This window comes from Notothenia rossii (genome assembly GCF_949606895.1).
Source record: "Notothenia rossii genome assembly, chromosome: 11".
In the NCBI taxonomy this organism is placed as follows: Eukaryota; Metazoa; Chordata; class Actinopteri; order Perciformes; family Nototheniidae; genus Notothenia; species Notothenia rossii.
This window is the reverse complement of record NC_136910.1, coordinates 49,334,603-49,346,186: the sequence shown is the minus strand read 5'-3', so window position 1 is coordinate 49,346,186 and position 11,584 is coordinate 49,334,603.

The window sequence follows — 11,584 nt, the reverse complement described above, 5'->3', positions numbered from 1 at the left end:
AAAATATAAAACTCTACAAAATTAGATTAAAGAAAATGGAGTACCCCATTTTGAACTTTGAACACCCTATGACCAAATATAAAGTCCAAATATTTGGTGATATGGGGCTAACCCTAACCCTAATAATTGCTGAGTAAGGTTAACAAAATGACCATGGTCGTGTTAAAACTAACAATGACTGGTAATTAAATGGAAATGAACAGCATTCACTTACGTAACACACATTAACCCATGCATTTAACCCAGTCCTCTATCCCCCAGGCATTTTAGTCATTGTGTTGTTTTTAAAGCGAGGACTATCTAATTTAAAATGTCCCGTTACATTGATGAAACTCCAAATTGCCTCATGTGTTGCAGGCATAACAAAATGCTGCGTTCCTATTATCAATTTTCAATCTGTCATCTGCTTAATAAACCGGCACAATTGCACCGTCTCTGTTGCCGGGTTCATCCGGCGGCCCTAATTTTTTGGGGGTTCAGGCAAGGATGAGGAATGCAGCTGATTATAGCCAGCTGCATTGTATCAGCAATTCAATTATCATCACAGTTGTGTGATTGTGACAGTGATTTGATCCTTTCAATGGGACTGTGTGTGTTATTTTGTCAGTTCTGTTAGAATATATTTGTTCAAATCAAACATATCGAACAGACGTGTGATTGAGCATTAAGCCCTAGAAAATAACCTTCCATTACTACTTAACAAAAAAAAGGTCATAGTTATGTTTTGTTTTTGTCATGTTGCTTTAAACCAACCTGGTTCAAGTTCAAAGTAAACCCTGTGATGAGGTAGTGCAGACTGAAAGGTTCTGAAAATGACTGAGTCAGACAGGAAGGGCTTTGGGGAAACATGAGTAGCTCAGCTGGTGCTGCTCTGTGTGCTCCATCAACAGGAATGTTAAAATCATGGCAAAACAGACTTTTTGATCCCCTCTTGAGCATTGCTCAGCTCTCCTAAACCAAGTGGGATGTCAGTTTGATGACTGCAAGGGCAGGAGATAAAGTTAGCAGCATCAGAGCACTCTCCTAGAAACTGAATAATGTAATAACAATCCACACTAGAGAGCATTTTATTATATAGATAACAGAAAATACTTTCTATACTCCATTTGTTTATTAATTTTCACTGTTTTTCAGGTCAAATGACAAGGTGAGAGGCTGTTTTTCTTTCTCTTTCTTTGGATGTATATTCTGCATAAACATTCAATGTCTGCATGAGATTTAGCATTTGGTTGCATATTTATGATTGCTTGTGGTCTGGGATTCCTTGATAGAACAAGATGGATGTGAGCACTCAAAATAGGTTCTTTAGATAACACAAAGGAAGAAGAGAGACAGTAGGAAGAGGAGAGGAAGAATGGAAGAATGTCTTCTTAGATTGGATTTCTGACAGGAAAGAAAGAGGAAAATAAAAAGTGAGAAGGTGAAAGGGGCAAATGACAAAGACATCTTACTGGAGAAGATTCTAGGGTCAGCATCCTGACAGGAGGGTCACTTGGGAATGTAAGGTAAGAAATGGGATTAGGAAAGAAGGGGGGAAAGGGGGGGGGGAATTAGAGACATTGTGTAGAGCTGAGAATACGAGGTGAAAGAGTTCAGGTGTGGTGACATCCAGGATAAGTGAGGAGTGAAAGCAAAGGTTGAAAAGAGAAGACAGGGTGCAAGTAGGAAAGAAGACAAAAAGGTCAAAGATAGGGCAGTATATGAGGAACCATTGGCATTCAAATGAACCTTTGCTGTGGGTATGGACACAGATAATAGAATACTAAATCAAAACACTTTCATCAAACTATCCATTGGGCCAAAACCGTTGACCACACTTGGTGTCCAATATTGTCCTAAATGTTCTACTTGACTAATCCTATATTCTCTATTTAATATAATAAGAAAATGCCACAACATTTGTGAATATGGTACAAACATACTATGAAATATATTTTCAACAGTATGACATTTAAATATGTTTTGCATAAAAAACAAACTTTTTCAATGGTAAGATTCAGGATTATTTTAGTGCGTAGAAATTCTAGTGTAAGTTGAATGTTTTGTACTGCATAGGCTTATACAGTATGATTGATATATTCAATGTACGATTCCTTGGATACTGGAAATAATCTAAATCACAGGTTGCAAAGTCATCCATGTATAACATGAAACACACTAAAATATATTAATTATGCAAGAAATGAACACTTAATATATTATTATTTATCTAATTTTCCTTTCGTAAAACACGTACAGCGTACATAATATTACATATGGAAACATGTCACAGGTGGCACGTTGTTCGAGCTCTGCTCATCTTGTGTTTTAACGGCTGGAAGGTACCTCTGCTGCTTATCATAAATGCTGCTGCAACACTACGAAGTGAATCACGTCCACTGAGTCGACCCACACACCGATTGGACGGGAGAGGGAACAGAAGTCGACCCGATTGGATTTTACTGTAAATAATCTCACCTTTCGCTAACACACACACACACACACACACACACACACACACACACACACACACACACACACACACACACACACACACACACACACACACACACACACACACACACACACACACACACACACACCCCCACCCACCCACCCACCCACACACACACACACACACACACACACACACACACACACACACACACACACACACACACACACACACACACACACACACACACACACACACACACACACACACACACACACACACACACACACACACACACTCGTAATACAGCTGTTAGTGCTAATACTGCAGCAGTAAATTACCACATCATAAATCTGTTTTTTTCTACTTGTGGGCCAGACGCTGTGCACAGAAGCTCACATGCATCTCCAGAGCAATCAGCAAAAAGTGCATCAAACGTAAAAACAACAATGTAAACTAGAACAAAAAAATGTGTGTGGTTACATCGTGAATAAATTGCACACAGTACAGTCTACACAAATGATTTTCCCAGCTGCATACTAATACGCCAACCTTAACACACCAAATGACATTTCAAATAAATCAATCAACAAAATCAACTGCTCGTTAACACAAATATCTAATCAGCCAATCACAATTGCAGCAACACAATGCATTTAGGCATATAGACATGCTCAAGACGACCTGGTGAACTTCATAGAGATTATCAGAATGGGGAAAAAAGGGGATTTAAGTGACTTTGAACGTGGCAGAGTTGTTTGATGAGTCTCGATTTCTGATGCAACATTTGAAACGGTAGGGTCCAAATTAGGCGTAAAGAACATGAAAGCATAGATCCATCCTGCCTTGTATCAATGGTTCAGGCTGGTGATGCTGGTGGTGTAATGGTGTGGGGGATATTATTTCTGGCATACTTTGGACCGCTTGATACCAATTGAACATGGTTTAAACGCCACAGCCTACCTGAGTATAGTTGCTGACCATGTCCATCCCTTTATGACCACAGTGTACCCATCCTCTGATGGCTACTCCCAGCAGGATAACGTGCCATGTCATAAAGCTCAGGTTTTCTGCTTAAGGTTTCTTAAACATGACAATTAGTTCACTGTACTCAAATGGGATTTGCATTATGGATGTGCAGCCGAAAAATCGGCAGCAACAGCATGATGCTATCATGTCAACATCTCTGAGGAATGTTTCCAGCACTTTGTTGAGTCTTTGCAACCAATAATTAAGGCAGTTATCCATACAACTAATAGAAATAGCACGTGATACCAATGTTATTTCTGGCTCTGTTAACAATGTTACCAAACATATATATATATATATATTCCTCTCTATATGTATCCGTTCTAAAAGCTGTATCAGCAGTCTTATTTGCTTTTCAATTAAGAACTAAATAAAGGCTCCCACAATTAAGGTGTGTGCGCATTTGTGTGTGTGTTTGTGTGTGTATGTGTGGCCCATTGCCACATTGATTAGTTTACAAATGCTGCATGCTCAGGGATTGTGTTTGCTCAGGGATCGTGGTTTATTTGTGTAAGTGTTCCCTCCTATATCACTTAAAATATGCACATGGAGGAGAAAAAGAGAAACTGTAGGAGTGTAGAGACAAAATAAAACGATAATGGAGGAAACGAAAAGAAAAGTGACATTTGAAGTGGCAACAGACGTGAAAGGAGATAGAAAAAGGAAATAGGGAAGAGAGGACCTCGGCTACTGAACAAGGGCCAGATGTAGAATTAAAATTCCCTGCTTTAATGTTTGGTATGCTGAACACATCGTGGATCACTCATCGCTCCAACTGCCTTGGCACTCAGGCAGCTCTCTCTGTCTCTCGTTCCCTTAGTGTTTGATGCCAGCTGAGCGAAAGAAAGGGATGGGACATGAGGAGGGGGGGTTGGGGAGCTGCACAGTGCAGATGTTAAGTGTTAAATAGATCTGACATGCAAAATAGTTCATAAGTTTAACCCTGTGGGCCTGTGTGGAGGAGGACGTTGTTGTGCAAAAGTAAACAAAAACAACAAACAAGAATTGGTGCATTATTTTGCAGATGAGCAGTGCCACCAAGACTCATCAGTCAAAAGCTTTTGGGGCTTTTTATGTGAAGCGGCTCATATCAACTTGAAAGCAGGGAGATGCAACATGAATATTGGAGCGGGACAAGCTGGCACAACAACACAGAGGTCACCGGATGCATTAAGCTTAGTCCATTTGGGACCTTTTTATTTAAAAATACTGAACTTGTTTTGTAAAAAGATACACTTCAGAGCAACACATCTAGGAATGAGACACCACAATTAAGTGTTATTATCTGTGCCTCCGCATTAACAGTCAGTAAGAACTACTGCAATCCATGGTGATTACCTACTAATTATGTCAGTTCATTACTAAGCAGCATTTAAATAATACTCGGAGGCACTCCAAGTCCCTAATGCCCTGCCATAATCAACATGATATAGTGTTGTTTTCATGACCAATTGAGGTAATTAGCCTCTGAATTGATCAGATTAATTCATTACTTGCACAGTAAATAATCAATGTTTACTTTGAAAATTGTATGATATTGATCTTTGTAACTTCATAAACAATTACAGGCCTGCAAAATAACATTTCATGTTTGTTTTTATTTAATGCAGATTCATCCCTGTCTCAATAACATTGTGAGCGATTATTTTCCAACGCAGGGAGGTTTTTTTTCCTGAATAAGCCAGATGGTGTACAAATCAGTGAACATAGGAAGTGAGATATACTATAATACATATTGGCATGTGCTCAAACAAGCTGTAACTACAACACATTTGTAATACTACCACAGCCCAATGTGAGCCAGGCCTATTATTGTCCACATCTTCTAATCAGCTAAAGAAATACAAATGCTAAAAAAAAGGCGTGCACAATTTAGTTTTCCAGAGGGACTGCTTGGCGGAACTCAATGGTGCTAATCGGCATAGCAACAGACAAGATAAGATGGCATCTCCTACTTTCCTGACAGCTATTATTATAACCCTGTTAAAGAAAGAAAGAGAGCTACTGTTGTGGTAATCACAGCCCAACAGAGTCCGGAAAATGAAGGTGTGTGTGTGTGTGTGTGTGTGTGTGTGTGTGTGTGTGTGTGTGTGTGTGTGTGTGTGTGTGTGTGGGGGGGGGGTGTGTGTGTGTGTGTGTGTGTGTGTGTGTGTGAGACAACAACGCGGCAAAGTAAATAAGAGATAAGGAGCAAGGTAGATTTATCAAAGGACTCAGAAACTTGTTCAGTCTACCAAAGTTGATTTTTCTGACAGGCCGGAATTCCAATTAGCACACGGGGGAATGCCAGTATTGGTAAAACAATCCAATTATTGTTTGGAGCAGATGTTCTTTATAGAAAACAAAAAGCAGCCAGAGATTCTTTAGTCATTAGTGATGTGGTCTCTGGAGCCACAACCTTATATGGTTAAGGTGAATGTTCCTTTATTCCTGCAAGCAACCAGCCCAGGTTTCCAATTTTCTAACTGCCTGTATCTGTCTCTCACCTTTTCCTCTATGTTTTCCTGTCCATACAAAGATAAGAAAACAATGGGATGGTAACATGAGTCACAACCAGTGTGTCATGCAAAATGTCCATCTTTGCAACCTCGTACAAATATGAATATGTCGGAGGAGCTAATTCCAATAACTCCCGCTCTAAATGATATATTTTTAATCTATCTGAATGTGATAGTGATTAAAATCCATATTTTAAGACAAAAATGTGCAACCAGATACACTTCTCTCTTCACTTTGCATTCAATATACTGTAGATATGTTTTACGGTGTCAGTGAAGGGACATCGAGGAAAATTGAAGGTTGGAAAGTAAAAATACATTCATACTTATTCATTCTCCCCTGAAATATTTGCATTTCCTCACAAGCTATTCCTGAGAGGTATGTTAGGGTGAGAAAAGTACTTCAAGTCAAAACCTGGGGGTCAAACAAGTGTCATTTTGAATCCCAGTGCTTTACCTGCCCTGTCGTACCATTTGTCAGAAACAGAATACTTGATTTTGACAGATCTTGGAATGCAGAAGAATCAACTGGAATAGACCCAGCCCTTTAAATGTGTTTATTTAATGTGTTATATACTGTAGAGGCAACAGTCTAACATTTGGACTGTTTATTAAAGATGCCCTTTAATGCTTTTACACCTTTCCTGTAGTGTGTAATGCAGGTTTTTGTGAATGTAAATGGTCTGCCAACATAACCTTTCCCACGCTCCATACTAGGACTACAAAGTGCTTTTTGGTAACCTGATAACAAGCTCAAATTGCTTTTTTGTTTTGCCATTTCTTTTTTTTCTCTTCTACTCGACAGTGAACAAATGTTTCCATTCCATCAACATCCATTTCAGTTCTGTCAGAAACTGCAGTACTGGTTGCTATGAGCGTTTAACTACAATCAACTAAGGATGTCAATTCAACATTTTATTTTTCTGTAAGTTAAAATGCAACCTGGACAGCTATGTCGACCTCTTCCCACTCTCGTTTCTATTTTTAGACCTGAACCAAATCTAGTTCTAGCACAGAAAGATTCCCATTCTGATTGACTCTGCTGATCTTGTATCTGAAATGCAAAAGAAATGAAAGCAGGAAGCGATTCAGTGGTCATTATATAAGAATACCACATTGACAAGATAATGGTTCTGGAACTATTGAATCATTCATTTAGTATAATTTGATTGCTTTAATAATTATGCGATTCACATTTTCAATCTTCAACTTATTTAGTGTTTGTGCTATTTGTAATGTTCAAAGAATGGAGATATGAAAGAATAAAGACATGTTGAGCCATGAAGTTACGATGCGAATGTTGTTCACATGCTGTGCTCAGTCAGAGTGGTGACCTACGAATGGATGACTGATATCTAGTTGTGCTAGGCAAAAATCATAAAAATGGTGTGGCTATCGATTTGTGATACTGTTCGGTAATGGCTTTGCTGTCTCTTTTTAACCTGGATGTCGCACGATAGACACAAACTAATCCTATCCACCGCAGACATTCCAAAGAAGTTATCAGGATCCCATCTCACTCCGCCACGGTTCCCATTGGGCTTTTTTCTAATGGCTTTATATGGGTTCTAACAGGATTTCTACTCACGGAGCACCTCTAGCTCTGATTGGTTAGAGAGTCATAGAGGGCACAGTGGAACATGGGAAGTCAGAGTTGTCATCGTTATCGGGGAACAAAGAAGGGAAGGAGCAAAAGATGGTTTCCACTAACACACAGGGCCCTTCTCACTTCGGTTAAATGGATTCCTTGCGTCCCTCACTTGCGTTGTTTCCCTGCGACTAGTCCCTCCCACCAGGGAAGCATGGAGAGACGCAAGGGCCCTGTCTCAGGTCGACTATTTTCATTTCCTCGTTCCTCGCTCCTCGGTCTCACCGGAAGTTGATTTGTCTGCGCCATCTTGAGTACCGTCCCATGGCTCTTATTTCTGCCAGAGGACCGAGGATTGAGGACCGAGGAGCGATAATGGAGGAGCGATAATCGAGGAACCACCAGTCCATCCTCCGATGAAATCCTCAGATACTCGCCCCGCCACCTTACTGTGTATCGCTCACTGATTGGACGATGCAGTGCATGCACTGATCTCATGCTTCTTGTTCTTGACATGAGAGCAGTACCCCAGCGGACTGAAGAAAAATAAATGAAACTCACGAGAGTCACTCCTCAGTTTAAACTGTGTTTTGTTTCAATTCATGTATCATTTAGTTACAAATATGTGATATATCTGAACAACAAAGTGGTCAAAAATCATTTTATTCATTTATTGGAAACATTTTCATGATCGCTTTTTTCGTTTTATATTTTCATGTACTGTCATTTCCATTCAGTCAGTCATTAAGTGCTATTAAAATGTTAATGTGCTACATATCCACACAAACAAACAAAGTGTGCAATCCAATGAATGTTAATCTAACTGGGTTTTGATAGATAATATATATATTTTTCTTCTCTCAATTATTTTATTTCTATTGTGCACTCTAATCAATATTAATCAAACTATTGTTCGTTTATACATTTTAAGAATGGCGTTTATCTTTTTTGAGAATGAGTTCTTATTTGATTTGATTTATTGGGGTCTACAACAGATGATACAAATGTTTGTGTCAGTAAATGTGTGGCAGTGGTGTTTGTGAAAATAACGGGGACAGAGCTGCTGTCAGACGAACAGCTGTGCGGCGTCATCACAAACGGACGTTGCTTCACGTGACGCTCCGGAGGAAAGGACGTCCCATTGCTCTTAAAACTCATTTCCATGCTTCTCGTGGTTTCCTTGTGTCCCTCCATGCTTCCCTGGTGGGAGGGACTAAACACAGGGAAACGACGCAAGTGAGGGAAGCAAGGATTTCATTTAACCGACCTGAGACGGGGCCAAGGAAACCACGAGAAGCAGGGAAATGAGTTTTAAGAGTAATGGGACGTCCTTTCCTCCGGAGCGTCACGTGAAGCAACGTCCGTTTGTGATGACGCCGCACAGCTGATCGTCTGACAGCAGCTCTGTCCCCGTTATTTTCACACTCCGCTGGGAAACTGCTCTCATGTCAAGAAGCATCAGATAAGTGCATGCGCTGCATTGTCCAATCAGTGAATGATACACAGTAAGGGGGCGGGGCGAGTGTCTGAGGATTTCATCGAAGGATGGTCTGATGGTTTCTGATTATAACTCCTCCATTATCGCTCCTCGCTCCTCGCTCCTCCGGGAAAAATAAGGCCATTGAGACGCTACTCAAGATGGCGCAGACAAATCGACTTCCGGTGAGACCGAGACCGAGGAGCGAGGAAATGAAAAATAAGAGAAGTGAGAAAGGGCCACAGTCACAGAGACTGGAGACCGTTGGCTCTCATGGGATCATATTACAAAGAAGGATGGGAGCTGTGTGTGCTATAACGCCGCAGGACACACATCCATGAATGCATACATTTTTTGTGTGTATATTTATGTACTGATTTTTTAAATGTATAACATTTTATTTAAATGTTCATTACCTTAGGCCGGGGTAACGGCCCGTCCACATGGCAGCGTCGCGTGCTTCAACAGAGACGCTTCCATTACATTATTACATTACATTGCATTTAGCTGACGCTTTTATCCAAAGCGACTTACAATAAGTGCATTCGACCAGGAAGATACAACCTTGAAGAAAACAGAATCATAAGTTCATCAGGTTTCATAGAGCCAAACATTTTAAGTGCTACTCAACTGGCTTTAGAAAGCCAGCCCTTTATTTGTATATAAGTGCTTTGTTAGTAATTCAATCGCTCAAAGTGGAGTCTAAAGAGATGAGTTTTCAGTTTGCGCCGGAAGATGTGTAAGCTATCAGCTGTCCTGATTTCAATGGGGAGCTCATTCCACCATTTTGGAGCCAGGATAGCAAACCCATGTGTTTTTGCTGACGGGAACTTGGGTCCCCCTCGCAGTGTGGGTGCAGCGAGCTGTTTGGCCGATGCAGAGCGGAGTGCACGTACTGGGGTGTACGGTTTAACCATGTCCTGGATGTAGGAAGGGCCAGATCCATTCGCAGCATGGTACGCAAGTACCAGTGTCTTGAAGTGGATTCTAGCAGTTACTGGAAGCCAGTGAAGGGAGCGGAGGAGCGGTGTGGTGTGGGAGAATTTAGGAAGGTTGAAGACCAGACGAGCCGCTGCATTCTGGATGAGCTGCAGAGGTCGGATGGCACATGCAGGTCGACCAGCCAGGAGGGAGTTGCAGTAGTTTAGGCGTGAGATGACGAGGGCCTGTGCTGATGTCTGGGTCAGCTGGGGACGTATCCTCCTGATGTTGTAAAGCGTGTATCTGCAGCAGCGGGTTGTTGCAGCAATGTTTGCAGTGAAGGACAGTTTGTTATCTAGGACCACACCCAGATTCCTTGCAGTCTGACTCGGGGAAACAACAGAGGTGCCGATGTCGATTGTTAGGTCAAGAGTGGGACAATCTTTTCCCGGAAGGAAAAGCAGTTCAGTCTTGTCAAGGTTGAGCTTGAGGTGATGAGCAGACATCCACCGAGAGATGTCTGCTAGGCAAGCAGAGATGCGTGCGACGACCTGGGTCTCTGAGCGGGGAAAGGACAGAATTAGTTGGGTGTCGTCAGCGTAGCAGTGGTATGAAAAACCATGCGGGCTAATGACAGACCCGAGCGAGTTTGTGTACAAGGAGAAGAGGAGGGGACCAAGAACAGAGCCCTGAGGGACCCCTGTAGTTAATTGACAAGGGTCGGACTCGGACCCTCTCCAAGTTACCCTGTAGGTGCGGTCTTTGAGGTATGAGGTGAGGAGGGAAAGTGCAGTGCCTGAAACTCCAAGTTCTTGGAGAGTGCGAAGGAGGATCTGATGGTTCACCGTGTCGAATGCAGCAGACGGGTCCAGAAGGATGATGACAGAGGAGAGGGAGGCTGCTTTAGCAGTGTGCAGTAGAGCAGGAGAGCAGTTTCTGTTGAGTGACCTGCCTTGAAACCAGACTGATGCGGATCCAGAAGGTTGTTCTGATGGAGATAACAGGAGAGTTGTTTAAAGACAGCGCGTTCAAGTGTTTTAGACAGGAACGGGAGGAGAGAGACAGGCCTGTAGTTTATAACATCAGACGGGTTGAGAGTGGGTTTCTTTAGGAGACGGTTTACTCTTGCCTCCTTGAGACTGTTTGGAAAGTGACCAGAAGTTAGAGAAGTGTTGATGAAATGGGTGAGAAACGGTAGAATATCAGGAGCGATAGTCTGAAGGAGGTTTGAGGGGATAGGGTCCAGAGGACAGGTGGTAGGACGGGCAGAGGTAATGAGGGTAAGAACCTCACTTGGGGAGAGAGGGGAGAAGGAGGTTAGTGTGTGGGTGAAAGGTGGGTCTGGTGACCCAGCGGTGAGTAAAGGTGAGTCAGAAAAAGAAGAGCGAATATCATCAACCTTTTTTTCAAAGTGGTTAACAAAGTCGTTTGACAGAAGGGAGGAGGGGGGAGGGGCTTTGGGGGGGTCCAAGAGGGTGGAGAAGATGGAAAATAGTGTTTGGGGATTGGAATAGGAAGATTGGATCTTATCTTGAAAGAAAGTGCTTTTTGCCTGAGAGATGGAAGCAGAGAAAGAGGAGAGGAGAGCCTGATAGGTTAGGAGGTCGCCATTTCCGCTCTGCTGCCCGAAGGATGGT